The 27126-nt window shown below is 34.6% G+C and overlaps 1 pseudogene; it reads left to right on the forward strand.

The window, feature by feature from the left end:
- Positions 1-2981: 2981 nt before the first annotated feature.
- LOC122610408 lies at positions 2982-11991 on the forward strand (annotated as a pseudogene).
- The last annotated feature ends 15135 nt before the right edge of the window (positions 11992-27126 follow it).

The following is a 27126-nucleotide window of genomic DNA, read 5'->3' on the forward strand; positions in this document are numbered from 1 at the left end:
TAAAAATAAAATCTTTATATACACAAAATTTTAACAAAGCAAAAGTGAAAGATCAAATCCTACATTATGATAGAAACCGTAAGAATTGAAAATCTATATATAAAATTAGAAAATATTTAGTTTTCAAAATATTTTTATCGTATTCTTTTATCCACTATAACCAATAACCAATAGTATGTATCATATTGTGATTTAGTTTTTTTTTTCTTTTATCATTTTCTTGGTAGTGCTTTACGTTTTTGAAGCATTAGTTTGTTCTTTGTAATCTAATTGTAATTTTAATGTAGTGATTTACGTTTTTAAAGCATTAGTTTGTTCTTTGTAATCTAATTGTAAGTTGAATTTGGTTTCTAACTATATTTAAAGCTTTTCGCTTTTTATGAATTTTATTATTCGATGAAGTAAGTTTCATGAAACTATTTCATTTGAATGAGTGTGATGAAATTCTAATAAATCACCTATCACTTTGCAAAAAATAACATATCGTTATGATTTTACATTACATTTACATTTTAACTTAATTTTATGTTAATTGGTATTACATGAAGTATAATATATGATAGAGTATTTAATATGAATATTTGATAATGTTTGACGACAAGTTTTAAATCTTAATGCAGACATTCCTCCCTCACATGCTTTTGCAACAGATTCTTACTAAGACCGGTTATCCTCATATTTTTTTTGAAAATGCAAAGATTTTCATAAATATTAAGAGATAAATTTTAGATTTATCTATTTCAATAAATATAAAGATTTCTATTTAACGATAATATAGATTTATATGTACATGGTTAAATAATTTATAGTTGTTAAAAATTACAATATTATAAATATCCATATAGCTAAACAACTTTTTAAAATAGCCGCACATTGTATGGGTAAAAGACATATATATATATACACACACACACACACACAACAGTAGTTAACCAAACGATTTTAAAGACTTTTCAACTCAAAACTAACTTATAATATTGCCACATAGGATAAAGTCCTATGTGATATTTCCATACTTTTTTACAATACTTTATCTTATATTTATATAAAATAAAAATAAATAAATTATAAAAAATATGTAAAAGACATTATAATATATATATATATTTTTTACATCTTGAAAATATGCACCAAATCTTTTAATCCTTTAATTTGATAAACCGTGTGATAGCATCTTGAAGAAATGTACCAAATCTTCTAATTTCATAAGTAATATCCTATACTAAATTAAAAACATAAATGTGATCAAGATTAAGAAAAAGGTCACACAAATATATTTTAGTTTTTTTTAGTTCTGTTAGACTCAATATCTAATGAAAAGACAGCATGAAATATAAATCACAAACATTTTTCCACCAATTTGTTGTTTAGCCTTTTCGTAATCTTCTTCTTTGATTGCATAATTGCGTATTGAAAGCAAAAACATTAGATAACCGCGCATCGCGCGGGGTAAAATACCTAGTGTATATATATATAAATATATATATATAGAGGGAAAGGTTATTTTTTGAGAACCCTTAAAAAAGCAGGAACCTTTAGGAACTTTTTTCCATCAATATTTAGAAGGGTAATATTTTACTTTTATATTTGGTTGTTCATACACATGTGATCATCTATATGACTATTTACGCACATGTGATCAACAACCATTAGGAACCTTTTTCCATCAAAATGCACATGTGATCACCAATATAATTGTTCATGTACATGTAATCACCAATATGGTTTGTTCACGAACATGTGATCACCAACTAATTTTATCAAACATTGTTTACAAAATTCTAGCATACAGGTACTCATAGCATCGTTCATGCACATGTGATCACCAATATAAATGTTCATGTACATGTAATCACCAATATGGTTTGTCCACGCACATGTGATCACTAACTAATTTTATCAAACATTGTTTACAAAATTCTAGCATACATGTGCTCATAGTATCGTTCATGCACATGTGATCACTAACTAGTCTGTAACATCCCAAACTTTTTGTGTTTGACTTGTTGACTTCTGTTAGTTAGCGTTAGATTATTAAGTTTATGTGCCCTATATGGGATTATGTGGTTAAATGCTTATGTGTTTAATATGATATGATTAATGCAAGTTAAATGAAAGTAATTAAAGTAAATTATGAAAGTCAAGTGCTTGGTAAGTCATAAAGTATTCCCGATAGAAAGAAAAGCCTTAGATGTGAAGTTTTAAAGTTGAAGGACCTGATTGTCATGCTTTGGAAAGTGTGTACAACAACTTTAGGCCTATTACGTGACCTAATGTTCCTGATAATCAGATTTTAATCTTCATAAGACTCCCCCTCAAAACCCTAATCACTCTTCTCTCAATTCTTGTGGTTTCGTGACGATGCGGTAGTGTTTTTCAATAGATTTCGATCCTATAATCTTTCCTACATGTAATACATCATTCTTTGATCATATGGTAAGTCTTTTTGATGATTTTCATCCATTCATTCTGGCCATAAGGGTTGGGATTGAAGATTCATGATGTTTTAATCAATTAATAACATTTTTTGATGATTAAGCGATCATAGATTTGATGTAGTTGAATTTCGGATCAATTGGTGGCATCAAGTCATCAATTGAACCTTAAACAAGGTCAATTTTAAGTGTATAAGTCGTAGGATTAACCTTGGGTGTGTTTGGATTCGTTTGGAAGTGAAAAACATGCAAAATTGAACAAACCCGCAGGTGGTCATGTCGTGACAAAGAAGGTCATGTCGCATCTGAATTACAGAAGTGACAAAAGCTGGGTTTTGGTTAGAGGTCATGTCGTGACCATGATAGTCATGTCGCATCACGAGTCCAGAGTACGAACTACTCAGTTATTTTGAAAAGTCATAACTTTCAAACCATAAATCCATTTTTGATGAGTAAGCTATCCACGAAATTGTGTGAGAGTCTATTTTCCATTGGTATTGTCCTTTAAAGATGGATTAAATTTAAAGTGATCGGATGAATGAAATAATGGGTGAAGGTCAAGTTGTAAGCATCTAAGCTTGGTTTTGATCATAAGTAAGTAGGTGCTTAGTTTGTTAATAATCGTTTAATGGTTATAGGTAGACAGGAATACTTGTCAAGCACGGTAAACCTATATGTGATTGTTGTGCACTCCATTGAGGTAAGATAACATCTTTTGTCACCTGATGGTACAACAAAATACGATTTTCATAAGTAAACATCCCAAATGGACATGTATATATGCTTATACGTTCATGGGTGATTATGGGAGGCTACTATGGGATATGATACTTACCATTTAAGATGTATAACATGCTTATGCAGGTTGCAAAGGTATGAGGTAAGTATATACGCGCCAAATGATGAGATGATTATGTTATGTGACTATGAAATGATGAAATGATTATGTTATATGTTTGTATGCATGGCTTGAACAGCTAGTCACTAGACTTATGATTAGGATTGCCATGTCACGTGCACGTTTAAGGGCCCTAAAGTAAAGAAAGAAGTATGTGATTAGTTTAAGTGAAAGTATAGCCTAATCTAATATAAAGTTAAGAAGTCTCGAGCAAAAGTAAAGTCTTAAGGTTAAGCTTAACCCATGCTAGTTCCTCGGAGCTAGGGCGCATGTGGTCACGTGGTATGGGAATCATGATACCTCCCGTGGCATAGTTATGTTTGATTATTCCGGGTGGAGTAACTAACCACTATTGTGTAGAGGCATAAACGGTTTATTCAATTAGAAATGACTTTGTCTTTCCTTAACGACGCTGATAGACCACCTTTTGGTTTACCTATCATGTCGGGTGTGAGGACTCCATGTATGGTCTACGACCGGCTACACACAACCCCACATCTCTATGTAAGTGGCGTAAGTCACTTAGCCTACGTCTTGGCAAAGAAATAAAGAAAGAAAGATAAAGAAAGAAAGTGTAGGCACATTTTATGATATGATGGACCTAAAGTTATGTTATGTTGTTATGTATGTATGTGATATTAACTTAAAACGCAGATTTTGCTAATATACTATGAAATGGCAAATGTTTTCAAATATGTGTTATCTTACTTAGCTAATTTTATTAGCTAACACTTGTTCTTTGAGAATGTTGTGCCTTCAGGATATTCGAGATTGAGCCAGGCGAAAGTTAGCTTGGTGAGACTTGGGTAGATAGAATAAAGAAGCTTAGCAAAGACATCTAATGCTTAGACTTCCTTATAGCCTTATGTTTTTGGCTATTTTGATTATGTTTAAGACTTGTAATAATGGGCATTTATATTGGTGTCATACTTAGATTTACTTTTAATGTTTTGATGATGCTTAATAGTAACACCGATTTTAAAGGTTCCATTCGTTACGGATGGGGCAGATTACAAAAGTGATCATTTCCCGCTTATTTTAAATGCCGTTTGACAAAGTTTTTAAAAATCCAAGTTTTTAAACGACGGGTATTACATAATCTCGTATAATAGTCATTCATAATATACTTGCATACGTATGCTCATAAACTTAAATAAAAATTTGATCATGAAACACATATGTACATTACCTATTTTGTATAGGTACATTTAGGGGCGTTCATAAGGTGGTCCAAACCGAGAAAACCAGAAAACCGACCCGGTGTTGGACCGAAACTGAATGGGACCGAATATATTGGTCCGGTCCTCGGTCCTATATATGATTGTATTTTGGTTTTCGGTCCGGTTCGGGTGTAAACCGTGAAGACACGTGTTTGGACCGAAGAACCGAGAAAAAGCATACAAGTTTAACTAAACTTGGAGTGAGATTCTAATTTTATGTATTATGAGTATCATACAATATATACATTCTCTGTAATTAGCCTAAACAATCATATAGTCATCGATGACTAATCATTGTATTATTATCTAACTTTCATGATTCTTATATAGTAGTACTATTATTTTTCAAATTTCTAGTTTCTAAGAACCTTAGCAGTTGCGTGCTATCATCATAGAGTCAGATTACAGTTTGTAACTATTTAAGTATATATTTTGATAGATTCATAGAAATTACAATCACATTATTATATTATAACAGAAACATAGTTAATAAGGTGTATGCATATGCCATGCTACCATAGTTGTAATCTGCTATTACACTTAAAAGCTTGCATATTTTTCCAGAAGATAATATGAGCTTTAATAAAAAAATTGAGCTATTAATTATTCAAATGAATTTGAAGCTCACAAATGACCTAGAAATTGCACAACAAGCGTGATTTTTGTGTGTAATATGTTAACGATATCCAATATTTACAATACATTTTTGGTCTCGGTCCAACCATGAAAACCCGAGAACCGACAACAAAACGAACATGAACCAAACCGACTTACTTGGTCTGGTCTTCGGTTCTACATCTTGTACATTTTTGGTTTTCGGTCTGGTCCTCTAAACTACCGGTTCGACCCGGTTCTTGGACCGTGAACAGCCCTAGGTACACTAACTAATCCCATCAAATGTTCATTATATAATTATGTAACAAACCGGGATGATGCATATATCCACATATGCACAAATATTATATCTTGTACATTTAACATCGCAATACCTAGTAAAATATAAATTACTAATTTATAGAATTGTACATCGATCAATAAACAAACTCAAAAAAACTCTAAAATCTATATGGACCACAAACCAAAATGTCTAAAGCCCATATGTGAAAACAATAAGAGCACATTGGATTTGTGGTTATCCAGGCTCCTCTTCACCTTTTGCAAACACTATGACACAAATAAATGTCGTCGGAAATAGATCCACCGAATAAAATTAGAGATCTCGCAGTCCCTATCTGATTATTGCCCTGCCCCTACCCCTTTGATCTTGTACGAAAATAATACTCCTTTTTTTGGGATCCTTTTCCTTTTCCCATTTTTTCAACCATTTTTGGAACTAGTGGGTTGCGAAATGGTGGTCGTTGTTGGTCTTCAAAGGGGATGGTAGTTGTGAGATAAAACCGTGAATTTCTCATAATATAAGATTGATTTTGTAGCAGTGATGCAAAAATGATTATTTATTCAATCTGTTCATTGTGGAATAGGATTTGTTGTGTAGGGCTAGAGAGAGAAAAAGAAGATGAATAAGAAGTGTGTTTGGTGGTGGTGTCAGAACAATATGGAAAGATTAGAATTTCTTGACAAACTATTTCCAAGAGGTTTAATCTAATTTACTAAAATAACCTATAAAGTCTCAAAGGTGTAACAGAATACCAAAGTACAATGTACACAAATAGTTGTAGATGGGGTGAATACAACTTTTCGAAATGGTGTACTTAAATTTGATAGTGTGCCTTAATTAACGGAACAAAAACTGTGAAGTCCCTCACTCGATGGTTTAACCCACAAGTGTAGAATACAACAAGTCAAGTAATCACTAGATAGGACTAGTATGAAACGTCAAGTAAGCACTAGATTGGACTAGTATTACGATAAATATAAAATGCAAGAATATATATAACGTAATACGTACTTAAGCAATATAAAGATAAGCAAGTAAAGTAAATGGTGAGACACTATGTAATTTTCAAATGTATTTTATTTATTGATGTTATATAAAGTACAAGGTTGTTGCGGAACAAGATATTACAAAGTAAGTATCTAAACAACCTATGAATTACAAGTGATCTAATTTTGCTAAATAAACTCCTTGATCGAAATACTTAAAGCTGTGAATTATAACTGTTTAGATTGAGAGTATTTGAGCAAAGGCACCAAATTGCAAAAATATGTAATTTGGACGAGGAAGTGACTTGGTATTTATAGGCAAAAAAAATAAATATAATATTCTTTTTGCCGTACAAATATGGTTACATATATTTAAGGAAATTACTTTAATTCCTTAAATGCATTGATTAAAGTACAAGAATAAAGTCACATGATAGTGACTTGTCTTCTAATTAACCAACCACCTTTACATGCATGTAAGGCTTTTAACAAAGGACAAATAGATTGTCCGGGTAAAGGCATGTAAAGGCATAAAGTCAATTCCTCATAATCAGTGTTCAGACTTGTAAGGTCTAGAACACTGATAAGGACTCCAGTCAGGAGATCTGGTAAGTCTTCCAGTGAGCTCCGCTATTTGTCAGACTTCTTTCTTCAGACTTCAGTCTTCGACTTCAGTGAGAATGTTCTTCAGTAGAAAGATCTTGACTGGAGTGAAGTCCAGTGAACAAATCTGGTGGAATCCAGATTCCTGTAGAAGTAAGTTGTTCACTGGTCTTCACATAATTTCTGGACAAATCTTCAGAGGGCTCCAGTAGTCACGTCTGGAGCGAGTCCAGTAAATCTGGACCTAACAAAAACTGTATCTAACATGTTATTATTAATGAATTTTGATTATATGAAGAAAATGTATAGTATGTAAACAACTATGATAATGTTTATTTGAAGTATTTAACATTTTTTTTAACTGTTAACTGTTAACGTAAATTGGTAAACTGCACCTCATTACCAGTTTTCTAAATGCACCAGCAAGTAATAAAAACGATTCCCTTTAGCACCCGTCTAGCCTCTTTTCCATGCCTTGCTGTTTTGTGGATATAGAAGAGATCACATACAGAGAAAAAAAACAACGGTGGAACCAGTGGCGGATCCAGAGATTTAAGTGAGCGGGGGCAAAAAAAAATTTTTACTTGGCCATGAACACTATACTCTAACAAATTACCATACTTCCCAAACCACTCCACAAAAACGTCTTTTCTTATTCCCTATAATTGTCATTGGGAATGTATGACCACGTGGTTGACATGGTCCACTAACCCAATATTTTCTTCTTTTTTTCATATCTTTGATTAGGATGATAATCCAAAATATGTATGCTAGCAATGGGATCCCATGGAAGATTATACAAATCAACTAATTTAGGCATTGTAGGTATAGAAATTTTTGGTGGTCTTTCTATGTTACTAACCATATTATTATATGAAGATTTTACACCACTACCGTCACTTGACGATGGTTCTTTTCTTTTGAGATACTTTTTGTGATTCCTAACAAATAAATAAAAAACAAGTATATGACTAATATATAATTAAACAATAACTCACAAGCAACATATTACATTATTACATTACTAGTTAATCCCTAACTCCTAATAATGAACTTTATAACAAATTAGGAAAAATAAAAAAGTTAGGTTTTATAAACTAACCCTTATCTTTAATGTTGTAGTGAAGAAGGGGATTAAGAAATTATGTCTTAGGCTCTTGGCATGTGAATTGAAAATTGTCTCTTACATGTGGGAATCGGATGATTGAATTGTGAAATTGACTAATGAAATATTAAGGATTGATAAATGTATACTTAATTGTGAAATCGACATGATTAATGAATGTGTGTCAAGAATTAAGAATGGGTTTATCTAATATTTGTATGGGCTAAATTAAAAAAAATAATATTTAATTCGGCTTGGTTTTTGAGAGTGGGCCTGTTCCCCCTGGTTGTACACTTCCTCCACCACTGGGTGGAACTTTACACCACAATCCTACCCTCTGCCAAACTCTCGATGCCACTTCGCATTCATACATCAAATGTTCGATCGATTTGTCATCCTGCTCACACATTCCACATGTTCCTAAACCAAACTGATAGTTTCTTGATTTCAAAGTCATGTCACTATGTCACCCATGTGTACATATGGGCTAAAGCCCAAGCCATTACAAGCCTGGAACATATAACGCCTCTAAAGTTTGGTCCAGTTTGAAAATCCTATAAAGGCCTTAATGAGTTATAATTATGTTATACATGCCAGCCCAGGTTAGCCCAAGCATAGGCCGGATCAGGTTAAACTTTAGCCCAAAATCTGGAACCTAAGTCCGAGATAAATGATTAACTTAAAACGTTAATGTATTTATTTTTAAAAATTTGAGATATATAAATATAATCTTATTAAAAGTATTAAGTAACTGCTCAGTGCCGCCTTCTGCGGGTTTTGAGCCCCAATACCCCGACGGTATATGGGGTAAGATGTAGGCAGACCTTGACCTAAGTAGAGAGGTTGCTTCTAGTTTCTACCTAAATGATAGAAAAGGCCCTCCAACCTTAAAAATATTAAATGCAGATATGTAAATTAGTAAATAATAAGCGAGTAATTTGGGATTATTAACTTTGTGATTGAAAAAAAAATAAATAAATGCTTTATAATGTAGTACTTCCTATTATAGTTCAGCTTTGGAAAGGAAATTTGAAGAAATTTGACAATAAAGTCCTCCAGTCACGTTTGAGTCCTGGGGCAGAGTTTTATTCCAATTAAATGTTGTGCCTTCAGACGGTTTAATTGGGAGTTTCTCCTAGGTATTGAGGGTTAGAGGTTCTAGCGCGGACCCAGTTAAGAAAATTTAAGCTAGATCCCCTGTTGCGAGCAAATGATCCATACCTTAAAAAAAATAAATTATAATGTAGTATTGTAGTATAGCATTAAGTTTTAAGTTGTAGGTGTTGAAGGTCATTCCACATAACAAAATTTTAAAATATAACAACCATTCTATCTGCCGAAATTTGTTAGCATCATTTTTCAGTCAGGCAAATAATGAAAATTTGTTCTTTATGGTCTTGACAATGGTAAATCGTGAGAAAATGGTTATTAGGTATGATGATATAAAAATAATCGAGTTTACATTGGAAAATAACCTTCTGAAAGAGGCTTTAATTGCATTGAAATAAAGAGTTTTAATTGTATATTTATATGATGATTGGAAGACTTCATTCCTCATATTGAAACGAAACCCTTTTAATTTTGGGTTGCTGCATCTTCTTTATTATAGTCCTGTTGTGTTTGCCATAACCAAGGCGGGTCATAATTTATAACCAAATGTCTAATAACCTAAGATACTTTTATGATAATCTTTGACATAGTTATTTATGAAAAGGTTTAGAGTGTTGTACTAAAATCGACCTGCCCCACTCATTTTGCAACCTTAGTTCAAAGGCTACTTCAACAAATATAAATGGTTGATGGTGAATTTTCAAAAATGTTTTGCACTATTGTTTTTGTCAGAAATAGTAATAAGGAATGGGTTTGAACTAACAAGGATTAATTAGGAATTGAGGCATGATTTTATATATATTGCTAAGAATTGGATATTTGCAGGTTTGACTTTTTTTAGTCAATGGAAAGGAATTGTTTTTTTGGTAATAAAAGATAAAGATATGCTGCACGGGTTGACAATTTTTGCAAAGGTTGGAGTAGTATGCTCAAAATGGGCAGATAAAGGACTTTTTATTTGGAAAATGGTATTAGTGATGGATTGGATTTGTGTTTTGGGGATCAAGGTTTAACTTTGATAAGTCAATGCTTAATGTATGAACTTTATTATTTACTTTATGTATGAACTGTATTATTAAGGGAGGACTTTATTGGTCAAAGAAACGAGGGATGAGTTTTTTGGTTTTTGTTTGTGAAACATGGGTTTTAAAATGTGTAAAATTAAAGATTCATTTTGTATATGCTTGACTAATGAAACATCATGTTATAGGGATGTTGGCTTCTGCAATGTATTTGTGGAGTATGAGGACTTTGAGGGCGTTCACAAAGCGATGTTGAAAGCTGATTAGTTATTTAACTACACATGGTTTCATATTCGAGGATTAATTTGATCGTGATTCATAAATGCTTGAAGGATTCTTGAAGAATGCAGGCTTTCTAGAACAAATTGTAATGCATCAAGTAGGAACAATGAGTTACGAGCCATGTTGTTGAACTCTAACTTTATTGCCATGTTTAAAAAAATGTCTCTTAGTATAAATGAGACGAGCCAATGCTACTGAGCTGTATTATACTATTCTTTTTCTATGCATATTCATATATAGATATCAAATTATATTATTCCCTATACGAGTTATGAACGATTTCACCATCGGAAATTAGGCTCCCTATCCAACGTTTTCTTGTTTTCTCCACAGTGCGCAGGGTACATTGTCACTAGAGTTTCTTGAGCAAGTCCCACAACTCGACACCTTGATAGTTCCAATAAGTGGTTTATATATTCTTCAATAATCTATACATATTATAGTTAAGTTATTTGGTTGATTACCTTTTCCCTATCATGAATCAAAAAACATGTAGGTGGTGGTTTAATATCCGGCATGGTGATTGGAGCGAAATCATTGAATCTACAATACGGGTCCTGGGTACTGAGCCAAAAGGAGCGGAGGTAGGCTAATCACCTTCAGTGAAACCAACACCGTTGCTGATGGCTTTCGCGTTTCCCTCTCGGAGATCTTTCTTGGTAATGTTATCCTTAATTACAGCTGAAGAAGATTGAATATACGGAGAAATATTTATATATATATATATATATAGTACACCTTAACAAACTTAACCGTGCTTGACTAACTGACAAACTATTAACAAACTTTTTACGTTCATAGTTTTTTCTGTCAAGTGTTATTTTTTGTTTATACAGGCCTATTATACGGGATCTGGTTGATGACATTATAACTGTGGACGATAAGGAGATCATCGAAGCAGTATGGCATTGCTATAAGATACTTAAGGTTGCAATTGAACCTAGTGGTGCTATAGGCCTTGCCGCGGTTCTATCTGAAAAGTTCAAGCAAAATCCAATTTGGAAGGATTCTAATAACATTGGGATTGTGCTATCCGGTGGTAACGTTGACGTAGACGTCATATGGAAATCTTAAACAACCGATAATAGTTGTTAAAATAGCGAATGGACGCCATGCTTGTTTCGAGACCTCTGATAGTTCAGGAATGGCAAAACATTCGACTAGGCCAATGACGAGTGAGATCGCTAGCGGAAATATTGGTTTTGTGCCATGAAAATTTGGAAAACGTATTGACCGACGACAAGTCTGGCTTTTCTTCGTTGTTGTCGGGATGGTCACGGCCGACGGCCGTTTGTTAGTAACAACTGGAGGATTTGTCGACATCGGTTATGCATTAATAGATACTGAGATTTTTAGTAAGAATGGAATGTGTACATCATGTACATATAGATGTATATATGTGTGTATATATTTTACAAAACATATGAATCGAGGTTGAGATTTTGAGTAAGAATGATATGTGTATACATAGATTTACATATGTATGTGCGTTACATTCACTTTATATGCCCATAACAAACTGTGTTAATTTGGGTGAATATACTAATGTAGTAATGTGAACATCTCACTTTTGACTCAGACTCGACTCGACAAAGGGGGAGTCGGAAATTTTTGGAGACTCAGATTTGACTCGGAGAGAACTCGAATTGAAATTCTACATACAAACATAAGTATATTTGAAGTTATATGTAATAGAACTTTAAAAATATCTTCCAAACTTCAAATTTTAGCATAATTGAAAAAACGTTAACATAATTATTTAAACTTGAAAATCAAACGTAAGATTAGTTGATAAAATCATGTGTCATCATCATTTTGTACGTATCGAGGTAAGAGAACTTGTGACTCGGCCTCGACTCGACAAGGTGGAGAGTCAGGAGTTTATTTTAGATACTCGGCCGACTCGAGGGAGGTTTACAATCATGACGAATATACGTAAGCATCTGATACGAGATCATGTGCACATTCTTAGAAACCACTCATATGTACATGTTCATATGCATAATAATAGTAGTGGGGTTACGCTACACCTTTTCATTTACTTTCACATTTGTATTACCATTTATCAGTAGTTATTTCTATTTCCGATATATGTAATGTTGTTTTTGCTTTAAAATAAAATTTGAAAGTTTAGTCCGTCTTTATCTTTTATCAGCATATTTTACTAAGGGTGTATATTGTTTGGATTTTGAATTTTTTTATTCACAATATTACAAGTTTCATGTCAAGTCCACGAAACAATATAAATCCAATAAAATGGATAGAAACATCGTTGGTTGGTTCCATTCTTGTTGTAAAAATTTAATCAAGGTGACAAATATATGTGGAATATATAGAAAAAATTACTCTACTATGACATTGTGTATTCATGAATGATCTAAAATAAGTTATGAATGATGCACTTAAATTTGAGTGTCTTAATTATCGGAATTAAAACTGTGTGTCTAATTGTCTAAACAGCAAAGTGTTACAGTATATGATTAATAAATTTCAATTATACATGAACATCTATAGCATGTATCCAACTATAATAATGTCAATCGTAAGTGACGTAGTTCAGTACTCTACTAGTTTTTAGACCCGTGTCCAACATTAGACACAAGATTTATGATATTATAAATATTAAATTTTTATATATTTAAGACATAAAATCTTATAATTTGAAGATATACGGTTTCAATTGTTATATTTTACAAGTTGCAGTACAATAATCATAGGTTCATCACTATCATTATTAGCTAAGACATATTGATGGAATAGTTTGTCGTAAATTCCATAAGGCACAAGCTATAATAATTTCTCTATTATAGAATTTTTTGAAACTTGTTGTACTTAGATGGTGATAATATTATGAAAAATATTTAAGAATTAAAGCATAAACATACTTGTGATCTTGTACTTGACATTTAAGTATACGTATTTGATCATGATACGTCTTAACACGAATAGGTTTATTATCAATCACCTATCATATGATAATTATTGATGGTTAAAAACAAATGTAAGTTAAGTATTCATGGCTAAAAAGTGTAAATTATTGATGGAAAACAATACATAAGCAGGAGTGAATTTGATGAAATTAGGCGATTTGATTGGTTAATAAGTCATTAGCTATTGAAACAATTTTTTGTAGACACTATTTCATGTGTTGAAATTGTTTTAATATAACTTTTAAAAATTCTCTCAAATTGATGGTTAAAAATAAATATAAATTAAGTATTTAGGGCTAAAAAGTGTAAATTATTGATGTAAAACAAAAAAGTGTAAATTAATGAGACTTTTTTTCCAAATTAATATAAATACTAATATAATAATATATATGGATAATGATTATTAGGATTTTTATTTTATAGTTAATCTAGATGATGACATAAGCGAGAGTCAATTTGATAAAATTGAGCGATTTGATTGGTTAATAAGTCATTAGTTCAACTGTCTTATAGTATATATAAAGATTATATATATATCCAGTATATATATATACATTAGATCTCTTGATATTTGTGAATAGTTCACACATTAGAGGGGAAAAAAGACATTTAGACACTACCTATCTACCACATAGATTGTGAGTGTGTTGTAAAATTTTGATTGGTCATGTGTATATAATATTAAAAGTTAAAAGTTAAATAAACATATTGATAAGTCCCACGGTATATCAATATATCAAAGTATATTGTACACAAGATAATTGTAGAGAGAGGGGGTGAATACAACTTTTAAATAAAGGTTTTAAAAACTCTGATTCAAATATAAAGAAAGTAAAGAACAAAAATTAATAATACAGTAAAGCAGAAAATAAACAATCTTGAACACAGATTGTGGTTTTCAAATGTAATCCTTTATTAAAAAACAATCTTTACAAAGAATTACAGGTTTGTTGCGGAATAAAGATAGCCTACACATATCTAAACAACCCTATGAAATGACAAACAATAATCAATAAGTTCTAGCTCAAGAGAATCAGTCCAAGCTGATCTCGTACAAACTAAGCTATGTGTAGCAGCAGAGAAACTTGTATGAAGAATGATTCTCACGAATACCATGCATATGCATACAATGAATGAGTCTTTTATAGGCGAAACCCTCATTCTCTTGGTATCCAATTCTTCCACGTATTCTTCTTTCACTGGACGATCAAAGGAATAATTAATCGTGTCTTCATCGTACTTGTGGTCCCCCACGTACAGCTGCACATTCTTTATCGTCCAATAAGAGTATGGACATGCATATGTATATCTAACCACCAACCTGGATCCTAGGATTCTTCCTAGTCCCGTCATTTATCCTTATCATCAATTTAGGTTGTTATCTTCATTTGATTGTCAGACACAGATTGGGTTGTCTGTCAAAGCACCAATCTGCCTAAGTGTTCCATGCTGATGGCTAGTCCCAAGCTGCCTTCCACTACCAGCTTGGTCCTCTATCTTCAATCCTCCTCTTCGACTTGAATTGAATGCTATGTACTTGTTGATGCAGCTTGAAAAACACTTGCTTCCATAACATATTACATTACAAAGTATGAAGCATGATCTGGGTCAGTTTTAGATCACAAGTTGTGTCAGCTTAGTCTAAGCCAAATCAGATTACAAGAACCAAAAGATTTCTAAGTGTTTATAGGTCAGATTTGTCATCATTAAATTTACATTTATCATTGGGACTCAACAATCTCCCCCTATTTGATGACAAAACCCAACTACACTAAAAAAAACCTAACAGCTTGTGACCCTTTGAATCTTTTGGGTTCTTTTCAATCTGATTTGAAGTTCTAACAAGATGACTGAAATAGTACTAATATGAGCATACATTGAGAGAAGTAAAATTATACAATAAAAGTTATCTCCCAACAAGATCTACAGTTTCCTGTTTGACTTCAAATGTGGGAGCAACTGTTACATGAATTTTTCTATCTAAACCCTCTTCCACAAAGAACTGTACATACCTATTACCTTGTTCACTATTAGACACACAGAATCTGTATAAGATAAATAGGCGCATAGTTGGTACCTCTTTCAGTTCAGCAGTCCTTTGGAAGACTAGTTGCTCTCTAACATTGACAAAATACATGCCATGTATTGGTTCAGTAATGTGCATCCCACTCCTTGCATTTGGTTCAGAAGTTTGTCAAGAGCTTCAGGTGCCAATTGCTCAAGTAATTCTGAAGGATTCAAATTTTTGATGAAATATGTTTGTACACCTTCAGGACCATCAAGCTTAACATTTATTCTCCTTTTCCTTTTGAGAGGCTCTTCAGACTCATCTTCATCTTCCATATCATAGGCTTTGGGTCTTGGAAGGCCAGTGATATCAATCTTGTTTTTCACTATAATGGTTAACTTTTTCTCAATGGCTTTTAAGACAGTCTCTTTGTGAATGCCAGTCATATCAACAATTATGTCATTTAATTCAACTCACTCAGAAAAACCTAGATCAAACAGATTATCTAGATCATAGGTTTCCCAGCTGGTTTCATAACCTAATCTTGTAAGTCTTATGCTAGGAATAGTCTGCCCTCTTTTTCTCTTTAATTGAACCTGGGTGATTGGCTTTGGGTGCCTTCTGTAGTTTAATCTTTCTTTTACTTTCTTGATATCCAAAGCCACCCACCCAACATGGGCTTCAACACTTTTTTTAACATCTTTGATTTTCTGAGATGGCTTAGTGTGAACCACCACTTTCTTTCTTTTCTTGTTTTCCAATTTCTTTTTGGATCCAGTAGCTGCAAGATCTTCTTTGTCTTCTTCATTTAATGTTTCTTGAAGGACCTTGGCAACTTCTGGATCAGACTGTAACTCAGCCATCTTCTCCCTTTCCAGTCTGTCTTCCACCACCAGTTTGTAAGCCTCCTTAACTGACATTTTAAGTGCAGGTGCATTTTGATAAGCTAGCTCCCAATCCTTATCTTTTTGGGTTAACACCTTCAAACCATTTGACCCAGCTTTAGTTGGTCTTTTCTTTACCATGAACTGAGACAGGGTGGCTTCATCATCACCAGAAGAAGATTCTTCATTTATATCCATGGGAGCTGTGTCAATTTTGGAAAACACAGCTTGCATTGGCACAACTTGTACAGGTTCAGCTTGGACAGACTTCATCTTTTTATCAACTTTTTCAACTTTACCCCCATCAACTCCTTTTTCAATTTCTTCTAAATTTCAACTCCAACATCCTTCCTTATATCTCCCATTTCATTTTCAACTCCATCAGTGGTCTCCCCCTCAATTGCACCACTCTCTTTCACAACCTCTTCATCCACATTTCTTACATTTGCACCACCAGACTCAGACTCTGGTATTTTTATCTCCTCTTCCTTCTCAGCTTCCACATTCAAACAAAAGACAACCATTCTTCTATCATTGGCCTCCCTTTCTTTTCTGGCCTTTTCATTCCTTTCATCCAACTTCTTCAGATACTCAGCAACTTGTTTTTCTAATTCAATTATTTCTTGTTCAATCTCAACCTCACTCCTTTTCTTCTCCCCTTTTTGTCATCATCAGCTGGGAAGGAGCTTACATGAGTAGCAAAGACTCCACTGAGTTTTGTGCTAATTTGATCAATTCTGAAGTTCTTGACACACCAGGCCCTATGCAAATCAATATAATCATCATGAAGGTTGACCATTTTTGTTTCCACAATATTAGAGACATCCACCAACTCCTTTTTGAACTCAGCTTGAGATTTATTGGCATTTTTTAGTTCAATGGATACATCTTTTGTGAACTTGGTTGCACTTTTCTCAATCTGACCCAGTGTGCCCTTGTTCCTTTCCTTCTCTTTGTTGATTGCCTTTGTAAGACCATCAAGGGACTCTGTCAGCTTGGCTTGGTTCTGTTACATCAAGTCAACTGCTTTTAATACACTTTCTTTCAGTGTAGTCTGTTCTTGACACAGCTTTTCCACCTTCTTATCCGTCAATTCCTGATCCTTTTGGATCTTTACCAAGCTTTCAACCAGTTTTGAGTTCTCAACATTATAGGTTGAATTGAACTCATTGAACTGATTTACCACATCCATAAATGAGATGGTGGCAGCTTGGGAAGAACTTGCAGTTTGCTTAAAAGCCACTAACTCTAGAAAGAGCAGTCTACAATCCTTAATATCAGGGTCATTGGGCAAATATAAAAGGGGGTAGAGGCTATGGGAGTTTTGGTGCATTTGCTCATGAGAGTGAGTCTCATGAGAGGATCTTTCAGAAATGACAATGAGTTGATCAGCCTGAGAAGGATTGACGTTTGATTCAGGCTGATGGCCAGTGGGAATTGGTTGATCTTGATGTTGATCAACCCCTCCACTAGCATCTTCCATCAGAGCATCCCTTAAGGATAGATGGGCAAACTCATTATCGAATGAAGAGTCACTTCCAGAGATAGTGACTATATTCTCATTGACATCGTGAGGACCATCAATGGTTCCCTTTGCTGCACAAGGGGCTAGCATGACCTCCCTAAAGAGAGCCATGTAACCTACAGGATCCCTCTGTCCAAGGACAGATGCAGACACAGACCCTACAGGTGTAATGTTAAGGGTAGATGATTGCCCTTCAACAATGGTGTGTTGTTGCACCAAAGTATCCCGAGGGAGAATTATTGTGGCTTGTACCTCTCCTTGTGATATAGAAGAGGCATTGACAGCTAGTATAGACTCAAAGTGTAAGAATTGAAGAGTCTGATCAGCTTGGGGAGGAAAAGCAATGTCACCAATGCATTCGATACTTCTCTCCTTTGGTTGACCATCCTCAGATTGGATGTGCACAGACTCTGACTCTTTTTGGATCTGGGTTGGATCCACTGTTGTCCCTTTAATGATATCATCAACCTTTTGGGAGGCTGATGATGGCGATTTCGGCACAGACTCATTATAACCTGTTTGGAGGGTTAGGTAGCAGCAAATGTTCCCTTTATCTCGTCTACACTCTTTTGGGAGAGTGTAGATGGGCGTGGCAATTTTTGCTTGTCAGCTTGGGTAACAGGGACAGCTCCAGAACATTCCTCAGCTTCCACTATACCAGGTGGGACTTCTAATGGTTTTGGAGTTGCAATGTCGACCACTGAAGCTGACACGGATTTCCTTGTGGATCTTTTCTTTTTAGCACTGTGGGGCATTAAGTCCTCAACAATGGATTTTTTGGAGCTAATTTGAATTGAAGGGATGAGGGTGCGGCTAGGGTGGCTGATGTTGTGTCCAACCCTTCACCCTCTTTTGAAGGAGAAGAATAAGCAGATTGGGAAGAGTTTGAGGGTTCATAAGCATGTATACCTTGGTCCCCCTAATCGGCAGATTGGGTGTCAGACCCATATCGCGTCGAAGTAGGGACAACTTCCTTAAGTGCTTCTTGTTCCCTTTCTCTTTGCTTGCAAAAATCAAGGTAAATCTGCATTGCTTGGGTCAGACCCGACGCAGTTACCTTTGGACTGTTGAAAATGTTATTATTAATTGACTTGCATTCAACAGTCTAACCAGTTTCCAGACTATAATCACTGTCAAGAATAACTTCAATGATCATACTAAGAATCCTACCATAAGGATGGTAAGACTCTTCTTACTAACACGATCAACAAGGTCCTTAAAAATTAAACCGGCATAATCTACTCTGGTCATAGTGACCATTGAATGAAAAATATGCAATTCAAGAACATTAGGTTGATCAAAGCTGCCTGCCTTTACTTGTAATGTTTTAGAAATTGTGCTTAGCAAATAATTCTGAATACCAGTAAGGTATTTCATTTTTACAACTAAAGCCAGTGGACTGGAATATTCCACTAATTGTAAAACATTTTTGGCTTCAGTATGTATAGCAACAGTTTCATAATCATCTTCATCCATATAAGATAGCTCAAATGCAGACCTAATCCTCTCTAAAGAAATATATACCTTTTTCTTACCATTGAGGATTGTACCATAGATTGCAACATGTCCTTTCTTGTTCTGCTTCACAAAACAGCTCGCCCAGAGTTCACACAGGACATCTTGAAATACCCAATCTGGTTTTTCAATCATCACTTTTCCAAAGGGATAATACCACATAAATGCAACAACATCATCATAACCTTCTGCTCAAGAAGGAGGATGAATATTGGCATATACCAGACTGTCAATCTTGATTTTACTTGTATCAAGATCAGCCAGAACTACAACTACATCACTACCCACCTCATAAGGTGAAAGCTTATTAGCGCTTATCGGAGCTGGGTATTGAATCTCAGATTCAGCAGAAGAATTATTATTAGAGTTATTAACAGAAACAGATTTGAGAGAAAAAGAAACAAATTTGAAAAAAAATGAATGAGTGATTTGGGTTTTTAGGTTAAGCTAATAATATATATTTTTTCAAATTAACCATTTGGAAAAAGTGAGAGAGAGAAAGAATATGATTGGAGGATCAACAAGTAGTGGGGGGTACTTTTTCAGTAACGGGCTGTAACTCCCACACGTGTCACTCCCCAAGAGGATCAACAACATAAACTAAATAAACTAATATACGTAATAAAACGCACTGAGATATTTAATAACAAAAATCACCACGAAGCTGGGTCAGACTCAGCTTACCCATTTTTACTTGATAAATCACCAAGTATAAAAGGGTAGTCTGAGTCAGACACAACTTGCCCAAAAATTTGAGAAATTTAAAGGAGTCATATTTGTTATTACTTAGCTCACTGTCTTTTACATATTAAGCATACCTAGCTTACTTTTGAGATAGTTGAACCTTGATTCATCCAATGGCTTTGTAAACAGATCAGCAAGCTGATTATCAGTTGGAATGTAATGGAGTTCAACATCTTCTTTCATCACATGATCCCTAATGAAATGATATCTTCTTATATCAATGGCACTGGTACTGTCACAAAAAATTGGTGTTTTTGATGCAGTGACACCATAGTCTTGGAGCTGATATTGCATCCAAAGACATTGAGAGCAACAACTCCCTGCAGCAACATACTCAGCTTCTGCAGTAGATATAGAAACTGAATGCTGCTTTTTGCTGGACCAACTTACAAGTCTATTGCGAAGCAATTGACAAGCTCCTGGAGTACTTTTTCTATCAATCTTACAACCTGCAAAATCAAAATCTGAATAGCCAATTAGATCAAATCCTGAGTCTTTGGGATACCGAAGACCCAGATTGGGACTACCTTTAAGGTATCCGAAGATTCTTTTTACAGCCTTAAGATGTGATTCCTTAGGTCTAGCTTGATATCTTGCACAAAGACATGTAGCAAACATAATATCTGGTCTACTAGCAGTTAAGTAAAGTAATGATCCTATCATACCCCTATAAGCTGTAATGTCAACAGATTTGCCATTTTTATCTTCACCCAGCTTATCACCAATTCCCATAGGAGTTTTCATAGGTGAGCAATCACTAAAACCAAATTTGTTTAAGAGATCTTTAACATATTTTCCCTGGTTTATGAAAATACCATTTTTAGTCTGTTTAACTTGTAGACCAAAAAAATAGTTTAATTCTCCCATCATGCTCATCTCATACTTTTTAGACATTAATTCTGAAAACTTTTTACAAAGTCTTTCACTACTAGACCCAAATATGATATCATCAACATAAATTTGTACAAGCAGGATATCACCATTATACTTTCTCACAAACAAAGTCTTGTCAACATTACCTTTTTTAAACTTGTTAGCCAAAAGAAATTTAGACAAAGTATCATACCATGCTCTTGGAGCTTGTTTCAAGCCATAGAGAGCCTTGTCAAGCTTGACTACAAGGTTAGGAAACTTTGAACTTTCAAAACCTGGAGGTTGTTCAACATAGACTTCTTCTTCCAATTTCCCATTAAGAAATGCACTCTCCACATCCATTTGATAGACCTTGAAGCCTTTGTGTGCAAAGAAAGCCAAAAACATTCTGATTGCTTCTAATCTTGCCACTGGTGCAAAAGTCTCATCATAATCAATTCCATCCTCTTGTCTGTAACTAAGAGCTACCAATCTTGCTTTGTTTCTGGTCACAACTCCCCTTTCATCCATTTTGTTTCTGTAGACCCACTTGGTTCCTAGCACAGTCTTGTGATGAGGTCTTGGAACTAGTTCCCAAAACTTATTTCTTTCAAACTGTGTGAGTTCATCTTGCATAGCATTTACCCAAGATGGATCTGCCAGAGCTTCACTAACCTCAGTTGGTTCAACCTTACTCACAAAATTAACAAACATGAAAAAGTTGCCTGTTGCTTTCCTTCTTGTTTTTACACCAGTAAAGGGATCACCAATAATTTGGTTAATTAGATGACTTCTTGTCAATTTTGTCATATAAGTTGGATTATTCACAACTAGGATTGTAGGCTGATTCAGATTGGAAGGTCCAGCATGATCTACATGGACTGTAGATATAGAATCTGAGCCAGCATGATCTACATGGACTGTAGATATAGAATCTGAGCCAGCTTGAGCAACATTAGATGGAACAAGATTAGTGTCTTCAGTTGGAGTAGGATTAGCTTGACCATCTTCAAAGATTGGAACTTCTTCTTCTTCAATAAGTTGCCCCCCCTGAGTTTGAGCACCATTAGCTCCAACAGGAGGATTTGTTGGAGGTTCATTCTCAGGTACAACCAGTTCTTCAAAATCAAAGTCTTCATCTTCAAGAGAAGAGGAATCTGGCTTAGAACAACCTTCTTTTATGCTTACATTTACAGATTTCTCAACTGTTCTTGTTCTCTTGTTGTAAACTCTGTAGGCCTTCATCATTGTTGCATATCCAAGTAGGATACCTTCATCTGCTTTTTCATCAAACTTTCCAAGATGGTCTTTCTGATCTAGAATGTAGCAAGGACTTCCAAACATTATTAGGAAACCAATTTCTGGTTTTCTCCCCCTAAGAAGTTCATATGCAGTCTTCTGGTGCCTTTTCACAATAAAGGATCTGTTTTGGGTAAAGCAAGTTGTGTGTACTACTTCAGCCCATAGATGAGATTTGACATTGTTTTGAGCCATCATAGATCTGGCAGCTTCAATGAGAGTTCTGTTTCTTCTTTCTGCAACACCATTTTGTTGAGGAGTTCTGGCAGTTGAGTAGACTTGTGAAATTCCCTTTTCACTGCAAAATGAGTTAAGAGTGACATTTTTGAATTCAGTACCATTATCACTCCTTAAATGCCTAACAGGCCTTTTGTAAAGAATTCCAGCTTGCTTGATAAAATGGATTATGCTGTTAGCAGCTTCACTCTTGTGCGTGAGAAAGAAAACCCAGGTGTATCTTGAAAATTCATTAACAATGACCAAGGAGTACCTCATTCCAGTGAATGAAGGAGTACTAATTGGTCCAAAGAGATCCATATGAAGCAGATCCAACAATTATCAATGGTTGAGCATGTCTTAGACTTAAAAGTAGCTTTGTGTTGTTTGCCTTTCTCACAAGCACCACACAGCTTGTCTTTCTCATAATTTATCACAGGAAGACCAGACACCAACTCTTTCTTGCACAGCTTGTTGATGTCTTTAAAATTCATATGAGACAACCTTTTATGCCACAACCAATTCAGATCATCTTGTGTCTTTGACATGAAACAAACTTCTCTTGTCACAGTAGGATTCCTCATGTCAAAAGAGTACAAAGACTCATCCCTCTTTGCAATAAGAACCACATTGCCTTCCAAATCAAGAACGATGCCCTTATCAGACCTGAATCTTACTTCATAACCAACATCACATAATTGACTCACAATAATCAGATTGTGCTTCAAACCAATTACATATGAGACCTTTCTGAATGTCAGGGGACCATTTGAAAGTATACCAAATCCATCTGTCTTTCCTTGAGAATCATCTCCAAAAGTAACATTAGGACCAACGCAAATCCTAAAGCTACTTAGTAGGGACTTACATCCAGTTATATGCTTGGAACACCTACTGTCCAAGTGCCAGGTATTATCGTCATGATTGCCCTGCATTTTTCAATAAGATATTAGTTCTTTTTGGGAACCCATCCAAAGATGGGTTCACCAGAGCTGACCTTCTGGTCTGACTCAGATTGGACAACAGAACTTAGACTCTTATCACATTTGAACACCCATTGTTGCTTGGTTTGTCCTTTTTAAAAATTCTTTCTAGCAACACTTAGAGTTTCCTTTTGAACAAAACATTTGCCTATTCCAGATTCCTTACGTTCAGCTCTTAACTTTCCTTGATCAACAGTATTTGGATCAGACACATTTTTCAGAAAGTTGTTATCATTTGAAACCTTACCAGTTCTGGACTCAAGATATTTTGAAATCATTATGTCTGAGTCAGATTTCGTAATTTTTGAAACAGACTCAGATTTTGTTTGTGACTCATTTCCTTGAGAACCAGACTTCTCATTCTTTACAAGCTTTATTTTCTCTTTTGGAACACTATGATCTCTAACCTTTCTTTTATTTTTCTTTGAATTTCCCTTGTTAGTTTTAGACACTGAATCTGGCACAGATTGGGTAATGGTCAGTTTGGACAAGTTTAGACTTTCTTCAGGTTTTAACTCAACAACCTAATCAGCTTCAGACACAGCTTCAGCAATGGTCTGACTCATGGTTTCAAGATCACTAAACCCAATACCATATTTCTGAACCAACTTGATTGGTTTAGAATTCTTTCCCTTGGTTTGGACTTTGGGTGGTAAAGGGGGTTGATAACAAGGCTCCATAACACACACTTCAGCAATGGCTATGGCCCTATCATAGTCACCATCAAAGATAGCTTGAATCTGATGAGGTATTTGGTCATTTACACACTTAGCAGTTCTCTTTGAACAAATACACCATGATTCAGTCATTTGTTTGACTTTTAAAAACTTTTCTTCTGCAATCTTAGCCTTTTCACCAAAATTGAATTCAATTATTTTTGTGTTTTGACTTCAGACTCAAGTTTTTCAATGGTGTGATTTTTAGAACTGACATCAAGTTTTAACACATGAATTTCCTTTTTGAGTTCTTGATTAAAGTGTTTTTGTAAAAGAACCTCATCACCAAGTCTATTCAGTCTAGACAGTTTCTCATTATCAGACAGATTAGAGAAGGAAGTTACCTCAGGTGGAGCAGTCTGACTGGTAGATGCCTGGTGAGTAGACTCAGATTGTTGTTGCATTTTGGCAAGATCTTCAGCAAACTTTTGAGTAGCTTCTTTAGCCATGAAACACTTGGCATCTTTGTACAACTCATCATCAGATGAAGTGGCACTTTCAGCCCAGTCTTTGGCTACCAGACTCTTCTCACTTTTGTTCACCTTCTCAATCAGCTCAGCTATTTGTGCTTTCAAGGCTTTGTATTTAGTCTTGATCTTTGAGTATTTTTCACTTCTACCACCTTTGCCAGGCACAACTTGAGAAGACTCTTTGGATCTGTAGTCACCAGCCATGTGTCTAGTCTTGCCACATTTGTAACAAGTGACTTTGGACATGTCAAATGGCTTCTTTGTCTTATCAGCTTTGCCACCTTTTCCTTTTTCCTTTAAACTTATTAAAGGATCTCCTTCTGATCCTTTCAGCCAACATAGCTACTTCATTAGCTAATTCATCACATTCAGATTCAGCACACACAGAGTTAGGATGAGAAATCACAGGAATATCATCATTAACATAAGGAATGATCTCATTGCTAATAGAACTAGGGTGTTCAGACATGGAAGCAACAAGTGCAGCAGCAGGCTGACTATAAGAATCACCCATAGCAATTAACTTTTTTGCCTCTGAACACTATTGATTATGAAGCAAACCAAAAAGTCCAGGGAGATCAAGATCATTATAAATAGAACTTAATTTAACAGATAAAATATAGTTGTTCCATTTGGGTGGTAAAGAATCAAGAAAATTACTTTTCAAAACACTATTTTTCTTAATAATTCCAACAGTAGCTTAGTCATTTACCAAAGTATTAAAGCGGGTATGAGTGTCTGTTAAGGATTCATTTCTCAAAGAGAAGAACCTCTCATACTTCCTGGTTAAAGTAGTTATAGTGGATTCCATGGAAGTAGAGCAACTCTCAAACATGACAGTCAAAGTACCCCACATTTTCTTAGCAGTTGAACACATTTTAATAGAATGGTAAATATCTTTGGGCACAGCTTGGACAATAAAATTTCTAGCCTTCACATCCAAGTTTGCCAGTCTCCTATCCTCATCCGACCAATCTGCCTTGTCCTTAACAATAAATTTGATTGTGGTAGGAATGGTTGGTTGACCTTCCCTGACCACAACTTCAACCACAAGAGTTTGTGTAGGAACATAAGGACCATCCAGAAGGATGTCAGGCATATTGTTATCGATGGACTCAAGGAACAAAGACATTCAACCTTTCCACCCAATGAAATCATCTTTGTTAAACATGGGTGGTATGGTTGAAGAACCATTATCAATATAAGATGACATAATGTTTTACTATGAAGAAAATATGCAAGGATCAAGTCAAGTTAATTCTTAACCCCTGCTCTGATACCAATTGATACGTCCCACGGTGTATCGATATACCAAAGTATATTGTACACAGGATAGTTGTAGAGGGGGTAAATAAAACTTTTCTTGAACTTTACAAACTTTTAAATAAAGGTTTTAAAAACTCTGATTCAAATATAAAGAAAGTAAAGAACAAGAATTAATAAAACAGTAAAGCAGAAAATAAATATTCTTGAATACAGATTGTGGTTTTCAAATGTAATTCTTTATTAAGAAACAATCTTTACAAAGAATTGCAGGGTTGTTGCGGATTAAAGATAGCCTGCAGATATCTAAACAACCGTATGAAATGACAAACAACAATCAATAAGTTCTAGCTCAAGAGAATTAGCCCAAGCTGATCTCGTATAGACTAAGCTGTGTGTAGGAGCAGAGAAACTTGTGTGAAGAATGATTCTCAGGAATGCCACGTATATGCATACAATGAATGAGTCTTTTATAGGCGAAAGCCCTCATTCTCTTGGTATCCAATTTTTCCATGTATTCTTCTTTCACTGGACGATCAAAGGAATAATTAATCGTGCCTTCATCGTACTTGTGGTTCCCCACGTACAGCTGCACATTCTTCATCGTCCAATAAGAGTACGGACATGGATATGTATATCTAACCACTAACTTGGATATGTTTATCTGCTTATAAAAAAACATTTATATCTTATATACTTAAGTAAAAACAAACAGTTTTTTTAAAAACTGTTTTGTTACTAATCATCGGTCTAAAACAAGCAATAAATTAAGCATGGAAATAAACGGTCTCAACCACCACTTTAATACTTACATATATATGTGTAATGGTATCAATTATTTACAATTCAATTTCTATAGTATAAAGTAACTAATCTACCAAATGGTGATGCTGAGTGTATTTGGGGTTCTGATCATAGCTCTTTTCCATGTCAAGCTCTTTTATTATGAAATAAATTTGCTATTCTTAAAAAAAATCTCCTTTGTATAAAGTAAAGTAACTAATCTACCAAATATAACCAACAAATAAACAAAAGTGCTCCTATGAATACGGTTAGTTTGTTCTTTTCTTGTTAAAAAGTGATCACTAAAAACATATGATGACATTGGCTGAAGTCTCTAAAATGCGATACGGATGAAAGCTAAAAAGATTAGGGGCGCAAG

The sequence above is a fragment of the Erigeron canadensis genome, chromosome 8 (assembly GCF_010389155.1).
Source record: "Erigeron canadensis isolate Cc75 chromosome 8, C_canadensis_v1, whole genome shotgun sequence".
In the NCBI taxonomy this organism is placed as follows: domain Eukaryota; kingdom Viridiplantae; phylum Streptophyta; class Magnoliopsida; order Asterales; family Asteraceae; genus Erigeron; species Erigeron canadensis.